This window comes from Lolium rigidum, chromosome 6 (assembly GCF_022539505.1).
Source record: "Lolium rigidum isolate FL_2022 chromosome 6, APGP_CSIRO_Lrig_0.1, whole genome shotgun sequence".
Taxonomy (NCBI): Eukaryota; Viridiplantae; Streptophyta; class Magnoliopsida; order Poales; family Poaceae; genus Lolium; species Lolium rigidum.
The window spans coordinates 51,433,210-51,449,834 of NC_061513.1; positions in this window are offsets into that span (position 1 = coordinate 51,433,210).

Sequence of the window (16,625 nt, forward strand, 5' to 3'; positions counted from 1 at the left end):
CATATCATATCACATATATGAACTGCATGTGATGTTAATCCTTTATGCATCTTATTTTGCTTAGATCGCGACGGTAGCATTATAAGATGATCCCTCACATTAATATCAAGATAATAAAGTGTTCTCCCCTCGTATGCACCGTTGTAACAGTTCGTCGTTTCGAAGCATCTCGTGATGATCGGATGTGATAGATTCAACGATTCACATACAACGGGTGTAAGCCATGTTGCACACGCGGAATACTTGGGTTTGCTTGACGAGCCTAGCATGTACAGACATAGCCTCGGGACAACGGAAACCGAAAGGTTGAACACGAGTCATATGGATGATATGATCAACATGTTGATGTTCACCATTGAAGCTACATCATCTCACGTGATGATCGGTTTTGGTGTAGTGGATTTGGATCGTGTACCACTTAACAACTATGAGGGATGTTGTATTAAGTGGGAGTTCATTAGTAATTAGATTAAAACATGAACTAATTATCATAAACATAGTCTGAGTAGTATTTTGTATTAATTTTGTAGTATTGGCATCCGTTTTTCTACTATGCGCTAGTCTTGTTATTGAGATAGAAATACTTGTTAAAATCTGACAAGAAACTTTACGGATTGGTACCGTATTGTTAAAGAATCAAGAATTGATTAAGTCCTATTGCAAACTTTTAGTAAACCTCACATTGTTGATTCAAAGAGCTAAGGTTTCAATTAGTACCTAAAGTTATCTTGTCTCCGTCAAACTTAAAGTTCAAATTTGTTTGAAAAGTAAGGAGCTGAAAATTTAGTTTTCAGAAATAATCAAGGTATGAGATATATGTGATATCTAAGACCTTATTACAAGATGATAGAATATAAATTTGGTGAGACTACATAAACTCATAAGTTTTATGGGAATGTATGAAGGTTGAAGACGCCGAGCGTCACAATCCTCCAACTATTGGGGCACTAACGATATTCGCATATCCATGAAGTGACCATCCTTAAATATGCACCGTTACTAAGACTCGTCGTTCGAAGCATCACGTGATGATCGGGTGTGATAGATTCTACGTGTGCATAAAACGGGTGCAAGCTAGATTTGCACATGCAAATACCAAGGTTAAAACTTTACGAGCCTAGCATGTACAGACATGGTCTCGGAAAGTCGTCATGATATAATGGATAAAATTATGAGTGAAATTGTTCATCATATTACAAAGTTACTAATAGTGAAATCTGGAACACTTGTCATATGATGATCAACTTCAAAGTAAGAACCTCAAGGTTATTGGTATTTGACCAACAAACCTAGAAGTTAATGATGTTGAAGTGTTTTTTGAATAATGAGGAAAGCTAAAAGAGAAACTGCAAAAGATATTTTGGCAAAAAGAAAAGAGAAGACTAGAAAGTCTAGCTCAGGTGTATATAAATGATATACATGTTATGGTTGTATTCCTAGTTAACTCACACTATGAAATTCTTGGGTACTATATTGGTTGGTATGAAGTGTCATACAAAACAACGCAATACAAGAATACAATGGCCTAAGTGACTGACAAGGAATATGATAGGAATGCACGTCGGGAACAAAAATAAAGTGTTATTATGTTCGTCATTGGCATTCTATCTAGCCCTTAGAATTTATAATAAAGAGCTTAATAAATTGTTATTTTGCTCTGGTCAAATAAAAACAATGAGTTGTTTAAATTATGACATTACTCCATGTACGATGGATAAGTTATTATAAATCTTAATGGTGAAACAAACATACATAACACTGACGCTAAAATGCCATAAGGCAAATGATTTGAATTCTACTTATTTGTGGAACCGCCATTTAGGTCATGTTAGAAAGGAACACATGAAGGAACTCCATGCAAATGGATTTCTGGAGTCATTTGATTTTTTGAATCATTTGGCGCTTGCAAATCTTTTCTAAAGAGAATGATTAAAATACCATTCATAGGCCAAAAGTTGAACGGGCAACTAACTTAGTGAAAAAATACATGATGATGTATGTGGTTCACTGGGCATAGTTGTGTGCGGGAGATTCTTCTACTTCATGAAAACTTTCAAACAATGAATTGAGTATATATGTGATATATTCAATAAGGAAAAGTTTGAAACATTTGAATGGATTCAAATAAATTTCAGCATGAAGTGGAAATCATCGTAATAGAAAATTCAAATATCTATGATTGGATCATGGTGGAAATATTTGAATTACGAGTTTTAGCGAACATCTAAGAGAGTTATGAAATTTTTCTACAACTCACGTTTCTTGGAGTATCATAGTGATGATGAAGTATCCAAGAGATGTATCCAAACCTTGTTGGGTCAATGATGAGATAAAATATTGATGTCATTATATTTTTGTGGATTATGCTTTAGTGACTACCGCTTTTACACTGGATAGAGCATCATCATGATCCGTTGAAATGACACCATACAAGTTATGGCATGGGTATAAACCCTAATAGTCAACCAAAATCGGATGAATGTCTTTGTTGGTTATCCCAGAGAATTGATTGGGAATTCTTCCCACGAGACAAAGACAAAAGTGTTTGTCAATGTTTCTTATTTCCGAGAAATTGTTTCTAGTGAAGTATTTGAGTGGGAGGATAATATAATTTGATACGGTTTATGAACCCGAGCATAATGATCAGAGTAGCGCAGCATCGGAATTGGTTTCGGAAGCGGCCACAACGATCATGGCTCCCATGACTACAAAGTGTTTTAGTCATGGAGATCGAAGTACATATTGAACCTTGTAGGTATGGTTTACTTTGTGATCAAATAAATGATTTGTGGACAAAGGATTGATTTTGAACAATGATAAACCAACTACAAACAAAGAAGTTATGATGGGCCACGACTCCAGTTAAAATGGCCATACGCCATGAAATCCATAATAGATGAATACTTTTTGAAAGTAAATGGATCTATAGACTTGGATGAAATATCCTTAAAGAAGCTCGACTTGTCGAAAAATTGTTTACGACAAAGTTCAAAGAGTTGACTACGATAAGATTAGATCTTCCGTAGCAATGCTTATAGTCTATGTGGATTATTCTAGTAATCACTACATATTTCTTTTATGAGATATGCTAGTAGGATGGCAAAATACACTACTTAACAGAAGTATGTATACAAGATACAACCAATTGTTTTGCTAGTCCGTAGAATACTAGATAGGTATACGAACTTCAATTGGATGAAGTGAGTATCACGGAGTTGGAATCTTCACCAAGATGAAATAGTCAAAGAGTTTTTGATTTCATCAGAGACGATGAAGAGGTTTGCATTTGCAAGAAATTAAGTGGGAGCACTGAGACATATTTATAATACTTATGTAGATGACATATAGTTGGTTATAAATGATGTAATTATATACTTGATTAAAAGGTTTCATTGAAAATTAAACTTCAATGAAAGGATATGGACTGAAACATATTTAGTGTCAAAATCTATGAAGATAGATTGAAACACATAATAAGTTTAAGTCAAAGTACATAGAATGGATATTGAAGTAGTTCAATATAGAAATGTTAAGAAAATGTTCTTGTCATATGAAGGTTTAACAAGACTTGAGTGTATCTGACACTCAATGAGTAAAAACACATGAGTGATTATAGATCACGAATAATATGTACACAATCGGATATCATGTGCTATAAAGTGTTATGAGCATATACAGAATGATTCATATGATGATCATTGGACGACTGATAAGAATATCCTTGAGTACTTTAGAAGAACTAAGGATATATATATATTTTTTTGTATGAAGAAATGACAAACAAATCGCTGTAAGGTGTTACACCGATATTGGTTTTGTCACATATAAAATATAATTTCAATCTCAAATTAGACTAAGTGTTGTTTAAAAGGTAGCTCAATGAGCTAGAAGTTGTCTATGCTAGATTTAGAAGAGTTCAAAATATTGTGACGGAATCTACAAAAGAAGGCAGAGTATGTCATTGTTTTGACAATGACAAAGGATGTTAAGTCAAGAGGTTCTTTGAGAACTTGGTGTATTTCCGACGAGTCGGAACTTTGAAGCTATATTGTGTGTGACAATATTAGTGACATATTTCAGACCGCGGAATTAAGGTTCCACCGAGAAGACCAAACATATTTAATGCCAACTCATTTGGAAATGAGTGATGCGTTGAGACGCAAATGAATTACAAAATACATACGGTTCTGAGCATGTCAGATCCGTTGACTAAAACCTCTCTCGTGAGCGAAACATGATAAAGCACCAGAAGGCCAAGGTGTTATATCTTTACAAATGTAAACTAGATTATTGACTCTAGTGCAAGTGGGAGGCTGAAGGAGATATGCCCTAGAGGCAATAATAAAGTGGTTATTATTTATATCTTTATGTTTATGATAAATGTTTATATATATCATGCTATAATTGTATTAACCGAAACATTAGTACATGTGTGATATGTAGACAACAAGAAGTCCCTAGTATGCCTCTTAAACTAGCTTGTTGATTAATGGATGATTAGTTTCATAATCATGAACATTGGATGTTATTAATAACAAGGTTATATCATTATATGAATGATGTAATGGACACACCCAATGAAGCGTAGCATAAGATCTCGTCATTAAGTTATTTGCTATAAGCTTTCGATACATAGCTACCTAGTCCTTATGACCATGAGATCATGTAAATCACTTATACCGGAAAGGTACTTTGATTACATCAAACGCCACTTGCGTAAATGGGTGGTTATAAAGGTGGGATTAAGTATCCGGAAAGTATGAGTTGAGGCATATGGATCAACGGTGGGATTTGTCCATCCCGATGACGGATAGATATACTCTGGGCCCTCTCGGTGGAATGTCGTCTAATGTCTTGCAAGCATATGAATAAGTTCATAAGAGACCACATACCACGGTACGAGTAAAGAGTACTTGTCGGGAGACGAGGTTGAACAAGGTATAGAGTGATACCGATGATCAAACCTCGGACAAGTAAAATATCGCGTGACAAAGGGAATTGGTATCGTATGTGAATGGTTCATTCGATCACTGAAGTCATCGTTGAATATGTGGGAGCCATTATGGATCTCCAGATCCCGCTATTGGTTATTGGTCGGAGTGAGTACTCAACCATGTCCGCATAGTTCACGAACCGTAGGGTGACACACTTAAAGTTGGATGTTGAAATGGTAGATCTTGAATATGGAATGGAGTTCGAATATTTGTTCGGAGTCCCGGATGAGATCCCGGACATCACGAGGAGTTCCGGAATGGTCCGGAGAATAAGATTCATATATAGGAAGTCATATTCCAAGTTTGGAAATGATCCGGTGCATTTATGGCGAGGTTCTAGAAGGTTCTAGAAAAGTCCGGAAGAAATCACCATGGAAAGTAGAGTCCCGGAGGGACTCCACCTTGCATGGCCAGCCAACCCTAAAGGGGAGGAGTCCAAGGTGGACTCCCCTAGGGTGGCCGGCCAACCCCTCATGGAAGGGGGAATCCCACCCCAAGTGGGATTCCCACCTTGGGTAGGTTTCCCTACATATGGGAGGTTTCATTGTTGGGGTCTTATTCGAAGACTTGGATACCAACACTTGGGGATTTCCACCTATATAATGAGGAGGAGAGGGAGGGGGCTGACCACTCTTGGCCGCACCACCTAGGGCTGCCCTTGGCCGGCGCCCTAGCCTCCCCCTCTCTCCCCAAACCCTAGCGGTCTCTCTCCTCCACCACATCCCGCACGCTTAAGCGAAGCTCCGACGGATTTCTCCACCACCACCGACACCACGCCGTCGTGCTTGTCGGATTCAAGAGGAGCTACTACTTCCGCTGCCCGGCTGGAACGGGGAGGTGGACGTCGTCTTCATCAACAACCGAACGTGTGACCGAGTACGGAGGTGCTGCCCGTTCGTGGCGCCGGAAGTGATCGTGATCAAGATCTTCTACGCGCTTTTGCAAGCGGCAAGTGAACGTCTACCGCAGCAACAAGAGCCTCATCTTGTAGGCTTTGGAATCTCTTCAAGGGTGAGACTCGATATCCCCTCGTTGCTACCGTCTTCTAGATTGCATCTTGGCTTGGATTGCGTGTTCGCGGTAGGAAATTTTTTGTTTTCTATGCAACGTTATCCTACAATGGGGTCGCCCTGTCGAATACCCCTTGACGGCCGAAACTCCTCTTGCGGTGATCCATTAAAGAGCACTGAAAAGGAGACCGTAGAAACTAGTCTCATAACAAGAGTCACCTAGGATGTGCTGAAACCAAGCTTCAGCATGATGGCCTGGAGGTAACTCCATTCGACCCGATCATATGCCTTCCTCATGTCCAACTTCAGGGCACAAAACCGGTGTTTTTCGGAGAGGTTAGCTAGCAGAGATCATCTCTAACCGGTGATGTAAAACAAAAATAAATGGGCCAAAAATATTGTGCGTCATAAAATTTACATTTGGTGCTGCAAATATATAGCACCAACAAAACAAAATACAAGAGAATCAACCTAAGGTTGGGTGGTTAAGAGGATTGTACCCCGAGCCCATCAAAGTTCAAATCCCAGATTTAACATTTGTGTGTTTCGTAAAGGCGGAATATTTTTTCAGTGGGAGGCGACGTTCCCTTCGACAGCGAGGCGCCTGTGGTGACTTCATCAATTTTAAATCCGATCCGCCGGTTCAGTCTTCGAAGGTGTTCATAGGGGTAGGGTGTGCGTGTGTGCGTTCATATGTGTAAGTGTGTGCGCGTGTATGTGAGCAAGCGGCTGCGTCTGTAATGTGTTTCTCAAAAGAAAAAAAATACAACACCCAGTGTAGCCCAACCGTCGCTTTGTCATTTCCCCCACAATGACCATCCTTGGCCCTGCCGGAGAAATCTATCCGTCGTCACTGCCTCGTCGTCATGAATCGATCAAATCCGTGATCCATGGGCCACGGCCACACGAATCAACTCACACCTCTGTTCAATCACACATGTTCTCGTCGCAGCGGCGGAGCGTGTACCACCGACATAGATGAGACTATGTGGGCGGCCATGTTGTCATCCTCAGATGCGGAGGTGGTGGAGGGCGGATTCCTAGAGCTGCAACAACTTTTCCTCGAATGGTCGAGTTGGTGGAGTTTCAAGGCCCGCGCTTGGAGTACGTCGAGCAGTACGTCACGGCAACGGCACAGGACGTGGGCACGGCCGAGGGGGAGGGGTCTTCGGGAGGCCCGACAATTGCAAGTCGCAGCGCAGCAGAGGAATATGTGGTTGGTTGGGGGAATCTCTGCGTTCTTGGTCGTCGTCCTCGCAGCGGCGGCCATCGCGGTTGCTCTGGCGCTGCTAAAAGGTAGTAGTGTGCCGTCGAGATTGCCAGGATTCGCGTTCGTTGTTTAGATCGATTTGTAACATTCAGCAATTCGGAAGTAATTTCGATTATTGCTTGCCGTTATGAAGATGAGAGACAAGTTACTGCCTATTTTACAGCAGTTGGAATTGCTGGAAAAAAGTTGGTGCCCAAAAAAGTGGTAGCACATAAAAACAGGTATCTTAATTAAAACTGCTTTTTATGCTCTATTTTATATCACGTGTTGGAGATGCTTTTGAGAAAATAGTGCTTGGTCATTTGATTAGATAGTAGCGCAGTCGCTATCATGAAACGAAATGGTGACATCGCCCTCTGTTTTCTACGTGGATTGGCCTACAGGCCTCGATCGGAATTGTGGAAGAAGATGTCGGAAGTTGTACACTCAATCACAAGATTATGGCATCGATCACTTTGCTTATGCTTGGGAGGTTTGGAATAAAGGCAATGCTAGGGTCTTCCACAACAAGCAAGTATCATCACACATAGTATTCGATAAGGCTAAGAAAGAGTCGTGTTTATGGGTCTTAGCGGGTGCTAAACCTTTGGGCGAAATGACGTCAGAGAGTGATTGTTGCGTTGTAATAAGTATTTTTACAGTTTTGTAAAGCCACTACTTAATCAATAGATTTTAGGAAAGCTTTTTGTCTCCGTTCTAAAAAAAACTGTTTTTAATGTCCTGTTTTACATGTTAGAGATGTTCTTGATAATGTTTGGTCATTTGATTACATAGTAGCGCAGTTGCTATCATGAAACGAAATGGTGACGCCGCCCTCTGTTTTCTGCCCTGGATTGGCCTGGCCGGCGGTGTGCTTTTTGTGTGCAAGATTCAGTGGAAGCTGACGACGACGAAGCCTTCTCAAAAGGCGCCGCCGGGCAGGCTATATGCAACACAGCCTAGAAACCTAGGAAAAGTTGCCATACCCGTTCCAAGACGTAACTCAGTCGCTTGGTATATATTTTCTCTGTTGGAGAATGTCACTTCTCTGTCAGTATATATTCCCAACAGGCACAAATCAGCAGCTAGAACAAAGGCACTGCACCACCAGAGCGAGTAGGCACTAGGCAGAGACATGACACCATTGACACGACACGGAAGAAAAGAAACTTCATGTTCGTCGCTTCGCTACAAACCGCCGGCGAGAGGGCGACGGCGCGGCCGACCGGAGAAGACGACCAGACAACTGAAATAACCACACGCGGGGAAAACTCAGGCCCGACAGAGCCTCCAAGAAGCTAGCCGACGGAGAACAGTCAAGCGGCCCCCCGCCTCGTCGCGCGCGCGGTCACGTCGATCGAATCGTCGGGCTCCGTGTGGGAGCGCGAGCGCGAGAGATCGAACGATCGCAAGGCTGCTAGGCGCGCCGCGACGACGGCGAGAGAAGGAGAGATCGAGGGAGCCGTCGCCGTCGTCGTCGGAACATATGGACGTCCGGCGTGCATGCCAGCGATGCGAATGCGAATGCGATGCCGCCTGGTACCACGAGTCGCCGTCGAAAGTTACAGTAGGGTCGATCGATCGGTCGCTTCGGGCTCAAGATTTTGTTAGTTGTCGTTTCGAAAAGGAAAGTGTGTCTCATGTAGGACTGCGAGTGTGCACGCTCCTGCTAATCAGTGAAGTGCTGGTGGTTCTCACCACGACCACTTTTTGAAACAATATATTCAGGTGAGAGTCTTTAAACCCGGATGAACATTTCCAAAAAAAGTGGTCGTGTTTTTAACAAAACCCTCTTTTCAGATTTTTACTATTAATTACAGAAGAAAAAAAACACGCATGTACTCCCTCTCTTTGAAATTACTCTGTGTGCTGAATTTAGTCAAAATTAAACTTTGTAAAATTTGATCAAGTGTGTAGAAAAAGATATCAATGTCTACAATGCAATGCCAAATGCATATAATATCATAACATTTTGTATATTACCATAGATTATTTGAATAGTTAGTCCAAAATATCCATTAAAACATAAGTATCATTAGATAACAAAGTGGTAATATAATAGAAATGGTAAATGGTTTACCTATTTTAGAGCTAGAAGAAAATACTGATATTTAACATAAGAGGAACGCTTATATGTTAGATAAAAAATTTACTAGACCGTTGGCTATTTCTCAAATATAAGACAATTTGGCAAACCAATGTAGTTTGCCAAAACGTCATATATTAGTGAGCGGAAGGAGCACGGTATTTTAGGTATTTTATTTATGTGGCACTATAGTGGTGTTGTATCTTAGTTAAGATGTAACTTTTGCACAGAGTCATAAGCAAAATGTATTTCTAGTCCAATCATATGCATATCCCTAAAATTATTATATGTAGATACAATGCATTCAGATGGTTATATCTTAAGATACACCATTATCTAGGATATCGTGCTAATATATAATGCATTGTAAAAGGCTTGTACAGAAATTCAATTCGGATCAAGGTGCATATGAATCTATTGTTCGAAAACATATTTTAAAATGCCGAAAAGTTCTGAAATATAATTCCACATGTACATCTAGACATTCTATGTTGGTACACATTTTTTCTGGAAAAAGGAACATGTTTTGTATCCCATGTAAAAGAATAAATTTTGATGCACCAACATAACTATCCACATAACACATTTTTGTATATTTGCAGAGGCGATGTAAAATGTTTTTTCGCCGAAAACTTGCGTTCGAACATAAAATATCCGGATGTACACACGCAATTTTATTTCAAAATTCTTTAATATTTATAAATTTTATTTTTATATATTTTTCATAAAATATTTATATGCACCAATAAATCAAAACATCCTCGCGAAAAAGCTGGATGCTTGAAAAAGATCATTTCACGAGTGTCGATGCTCGGTAAATTCGACAAAATAACCCAAAACTGAAAGGAATTCGACAAATGAACCTTCGGCTAAAGTATTTCACAAAATAACCCTTTTATGCGGCGCCTGTAACCAGGGCGCTGCAAACAACGTTGTGGCGCCGTTGCGCTCGGCGCGGCACGGCCGCCAATGTGGCATGGCAGGACCCACTGATCGTTAGTGTGGTGCCCCGGACAGGGCCGTTGCATAGCTCTCTGCAGCGCCAGAGGGTGGGGCGCGGCACATCGAAGCTATGTTCTCAGCCCGAGCCGGCCCATTTCTTTTCACCCCTTAGGTACGTGGCTAGGGTTCCTCCTAGGTGTGGCGCCGGTGCGGCAGCCTCACCTCCTTACTCCTCCAATCCTCCCTCCCAAGCCCACGGATCGGTTGAAATTCTCAGAGAATCGTGGTGTCAACCTCTTAGAGCATCTCCAGTCGCGTAAACGACATTTGGGGGACCGTGGACAAAAAATGGAGAAAAACGCTTTCTAGTCATCCTCCAAAGCTAAATAACGCCTCATTATGTGTCTGGCATCCCCGGTAGAGATTCCGTGTATAGAGTCTCTACCGGGAATGCCGGACACAAAAACAGCGTCTGCATGCATGCAGCCCCTAGTCCTCACATGTCATTCTCTTCTCCCACACTTTCTCTCACCTACTTTTTCCATGCTGTTTGAGGGACACGGCTGGGAAATGCCACTTTTTTGTATAGATTTTTGGTCTCCTTTTGTCCGGCGCGGTCCCCAAAATGCGTCCCAAATCATCATGTCAGACGTTTTTGAGGGATGCGACTGGAGATGCTCTTATCCCACGTATTCTCCCTCAATCCCCTCAATTTCATGCGAAATTTTTCTCACATTTTGTTCTATTCATGATAGGGCAACCCTAGTTCTTCAAAAGAAAATCGAAATTTAAATGCACATTCCATATTCTAGAAATGGTATAGAACATGTGTGACTATGTTTAGGTTATATGTGAACATGCGATGTAGGGATCCAATTTTTATAATGTATATATTGAACCCCTAGTTATTGGAATTTTTATATTTTAAATGCATTTTTGTGTGATCTAGATTTTGTGATTAAAATTTAAGCTAATATGTGAATATAACTTGTACTCCATCCGTTCCTATATATAAGACATATAGTTGTTTGAGAAAAATCCAGAATATAAGGTTTACTGTGTTGGTCCACTTGTATGGATAATATTTATAGGAATTTCATTAGATTTTCTTATCTTATGCAAAGTCCTCTATTAGTTTATGTCAATTTTATAGTGTTAATCCTAGTCAAACATGGTTTAATTTTTTCTAAATGTACATTGTTTAATTTCCGTGCCAAAAACTATATGGCTTATATTTAGGAACGGAGTGAGTATATTTCTGTACTGTGTGATCTAGAATTCATAGTTTACATTTGCTCTCATATTAGTTCTTAGTCACATTTAATCGCACAAGTCATTTTAATATGCTCACATATGTAGGATGACGCTTCTCGGTCCTCACTAAGATGCTAAACACCATTCCTACATGATGTTTGAGAAGAAGCAGACAATATCAATTCGAGAAATATAGTTTTCCAATGCTAAAATACATATGTAGTAACAAAGGTTGTATGTGTGTAGGTCTTTGGACCCCTCTGACTTTGGTGTCATGATGCCTCCTACTCAACGAAGATATCGTACGATGAGCGATACATGGAGCACATCCAGAAGCAAGGATTTCTCCCATTCATCCATATGGTTACCCGTTCGACGCCGAACATGAACCCTTCGGAGATCGCAACGCTTGTCGATCGTTGGAGGCCGGAAACGCACAGTTTTCACCTCCGAACCGGGGAGATGACCGTCAATCTTCAGGACATGGCGATGATCTTTGCACTCTCCATTGAGTCTGTGTATTGACACATCTAGTGAAAACTGGTGCGGGCATATGTTTGACCTTATTGGAAAGGTTCCCGAGGATATTATAAATAAGAAGGGTGAAACATCAGGGTATCCGCCGGAGCTACTTTCACTTGGATCTCAACGAACTTCAAGACATGCCCGGAGGATGCCGACGAGGATCTGATTAAGTTGTACGCCCGTGTGTACGTGTGGTATGTTATCACTAGGACTCTATTTCTTGACAAAAGTGGCAAGACCGCTCAGTGGTACCGGCTCAAGACGTTAATCAATATGGAGACTAGATGGAATTGGGGTTCAGTGGCATTTGAATTCTTGTACCTCCAGGTAATCACCTGTTTCTATTTTGTACATCTCTACATGACATCACCAACTTGTACCATGAGTAAACTTTGTTTATGCCAATCGGGGCCTCCCTTCAATGGTTTTGCACGCACAACCAAGTGCATCCATCCTCCTCGCATTTAACCGTGTAGCCCTTCTTCACGTCCGAGTGAACCACTGTGTACGGACGATAATGCTTCACGGAGTACTCCTTAAGCCAATGTTTCAATTCCAACAATGTTGTGAACTTCAATTCGGGAGCAATCCCATTCTTCTCGTGATTATCATCCCGGTGAGAAATAGGCCTTGGTCCAAGCACTACACCCTTACCGCCATCAACCGTGGCTTCATCCGCGAGACTAAGATAACAAAACAAGGGTACCCGATGATCCATCGCAATACTGTGTCATGGATTTTGGCCTCATTGGCCATGAACCCCTCATCATCAATTTCTTCACTAGGACCATCGTCATCCGAGTCCGGTGCATAGCATCGACTTTACGGGAGCTCATGGTCCATATTTTTTTGTGCAAAATATTTATCCAAATATCCAACATTGTTGTCATGGAGTTCAACCTCATTCTCATCATCCCCATACTCATTGCTTTCCTCTTGCAATACTTTCTCTTGGTTCTTTGCAATCGGGCTACATGTTTGCATCATGTCATGTTGATTACAATGCGGTGGGCTCATTTCCTCTTGGTTCAAGGGTTGATGACTCCTACCATTCAACGGGGATGCATTCTAGTTCAAGTCTAGTTGCAAAGTACTATCAACCTTTTGGGTGGCAAACAACTCAAGAGCCTTATATAGAGATTTGGCCACCACCTCCTTATATGCAACCCAATGTTGCTCCGAGTTGATACGCATTGTCTTTCAATGGACATGCATTCCGAACCCCGCATTATGCCTTCCCTCCCAACTAAACAACATAACTCAAGTCCATCCAATTCAAATCAATCCTAACTTTTTCTAAGACCTCGGCGTAGTTAGGACTACGCTCGAACACGAAGTCAACCTCATCCGGGTCCGGCTCGGTGTTTCCTTTTCAAAAAGGCGTCCTTATCCACATGATGAACATGTATAATTCTCGCCATCCCTAAATAACACCACAATGTTAAAAAGTAAACTAAATACCCAAGCCAAGCTTAACACAAACATCATGGTCACAAAACCAAAACATAACCTACAAACCTAACAAAACCCCTAACCCTAACATAACAAGAACACTAAACCTAACCTTACAAAAACCCTAACCTACCAATCTGAAGGAAAATGCTTCATATACATCATAGGAGACAAAATTGGCCAAACCAACAAGAATCAATCATGCATCTTGGGTTAAGTCTTTCTAGGGTTTCCAAGATTTGGACATTAGGCAAAAGAAGAACAACATTTTAATGGGTCAAAAACAAGGGAAATGGGGGAGAGTACCTCTAGAAACTTGGAGTGGTCCAAATCCGTGGAGAGAAGCTTCAGATCTAGGGATTTTGGTAGAGAAAGAGAAGAGGGGAGATGTTGGATAATTAGGTACAATTTCCATGATTAATTCCAGAATATTAAGCATGACGATAGTAACTACTAACATGTGAAACTCGAACATACTAGATGCAGTGATCAACATGAACAGTAGCAGAACAAACAGTACAACATCCATCGCTAAACAGATCGAGATATGTCGCACGTACCGATCTGGTGGAGGTGGCGGTGAAGGTGTAGCAGACGATGTTGCAGAAGTAACGTTGTTGATGACGGGGACGACGGGTCGTAGTAGACGGTGTTGAAGACGGCGGTAGGCAGCACCGCCCGACTTGGACGGAAGGCGACCCGTGATGAAGAGCTTGAGCAGTCGCGCAGAGCGCTTCCCAAAAACCTAATTCACCCTCTCCCGTACAGGATCGCAAGGACGAGCGGTTCCGGAGACCTGCTCTCCCGTTCGCCGATGCACGTCGCGCGCGGGATGGAGTAGGCTACGATGGCGGCGCAAGCGAGAGAGAGGTGGAAACCCTAACTCGTGTATTCGGTATATTTCGCGGTAGCCGGGCAAGAGATTATATAGGCTCGGGAAACCCTAGGCAACGTGGGCCACGCCCACGTCGCACGAACGTTTCGAGTCGGTTACAGATAGCCCACGATCCGGGAGCGACCCGAACCGACTAACTGCGACGCGTCCGTCTAGGACTCTGTCCGTTTTCCTGAGCTGCAAAAAGTAAGGAAAGTCTCGGCTCGAGGCTCAATCCACTCACCACGAGCGCGGCGCGCGCATCGTGACGTGTCGAGTCGAGTCGAGTCGAGACGAGCGAGCGAGGAGGAGGAGCGCGCGCGTGTAGCACTCCTTTTCTCACTCACTTACTAGTGGTGGAACAACCCACCTTATAAGGTGGTCTAACTTCCTCCCAACTTTCCATGTGGGACTAAACTTCCCACCTCTTGCCACTCCCTAGTGAGCTGCCACCAACTTGGGCTCAAACTCACAAGGCTTCCACTAAGTGGGCTTTGAGATTTATAGGCAAATCTGAAATCTAGTATGGGCCATTAAGTGTAGGCCCAATATTTCAACAATCCCCCACCAGATCTCAAATCCCCATTTAGAGATTTACCAATACTCACTGCTTGTTTATATACCAGTGTTTCAGCGGAGACTGTTAAGTTGAACTTCCGCCTAGAACCTTAAGCTACATCCATTCACACTTGAACAATGGACTAGGCCTTGAATTGCAAGTTTTGCGTGAACAGGGTTTCACTCAAAGTCATGACCAGTACATGGCTGCCAGTAGCCTACCCCGCGGGTGAAGCATATGCGTCATACTTCGTGGTCTCTTCATGAGTTTACTAGAGATCACCCAAATCTCATAGATTGCGACGTTTAACAATCGGACTCATATAGGTGTGTTATTTCAAGAATGCTCTGTAGGACAGCATCTTTGCTAAAATAGCCAATCATAAACACATTAAGGCTTTTGCCAACCTGCCTTACAGCAATTGAGAGTTGTGCATCTTCACATAGAGAGGGTCACATAATACTCTCCTCAATTAAACCACTAGTTTGTTCTTCCCGAGTCCTAATTCACGGGATCTCCGATCACAAAGGTTGGGTTACCACTATGGTGTAACATCAACGGGTCTCAAACCCATCTCCCTCGATGCACTTTCTATCACATTACGTGATAGTCCCTTTGTAAAGGGATCTGCCGGGTTTTTGTCTGTTTGAATATATGTAACAGCTTATTACTCCGGAGTTTCGCAATTTCCGACGGACTTCAAACGTCTCTTGACGTGTCTTGATGACTTCGCGTTATCCTTAGAATTGTTCACTTTGACAATTACGGTTTGATTGTCACAATTCAAAAGGATTGCCGGAACAGGTTTTTCAACCACAGGCAAGTCCATCAAGAGCTCACGCAACCATTCTGATTCAACGGTGGTTGTGTCTAAAGCGATGAGTTCTGCTTCCATAGTTGACCTCGTCAATATGGTTTGCTTGCAAGATCTCCATGACACTCGCGCCACCTCCAAAGGTAAATACATACCCACTTGTGGCGTACGGATCAGCTACATCCGAGATCCAATTCGAATCACTATATCCTTCAAGCACAGCTGGATGCCCTGAATAGTGAATCCCATAACTCATTGTACCACATAGGTAGCGCATGACCCTATCAAGTGCATGCCAATGATCAGTACCCGGGTTTGACATGAACCTACTCAACTTGCTAACATCAAAAGAGATGTCCGATCTAGTCGCGCTCGCTAAGTACATGAGTGAGCCAACAATCTGAGAGTATCTCAGTTGATCTACGGCAATCCTCCGGTTCTTGCGTAATGTCACACTGGGATCATAAGGTGTTGGAGAAGACTTGCTATCAATATAGCCGAACCGGCTCAAGATCTTCTCAACATAATGAGATTGTGTTAGAGTAATCCCACTCTCGTTCTTAATAAGCTTGATGTTCAGAATCACATCGGCTTCTCCCGCATCTTTCATATCAAAGCACTTTGACAAGAAAGACTTGACCTCGAGTATTACTTTCATGTTTGTACCAAATATCAGAATATCATCCACATACAAACATAGTATAACACCTTCGCCCCCACCATGGCGATAGTAAACGCACTTGTCGGCCTCATTGACAACAAAGCCTACGAAGTCAAAGTTCGTCAAACTTCTCATGCCATTGCTTAGGTGCTTGTTTCGAGGCCATATAAAGATTTCAGCAACTTGCACACCTTTCTTTCTTCAC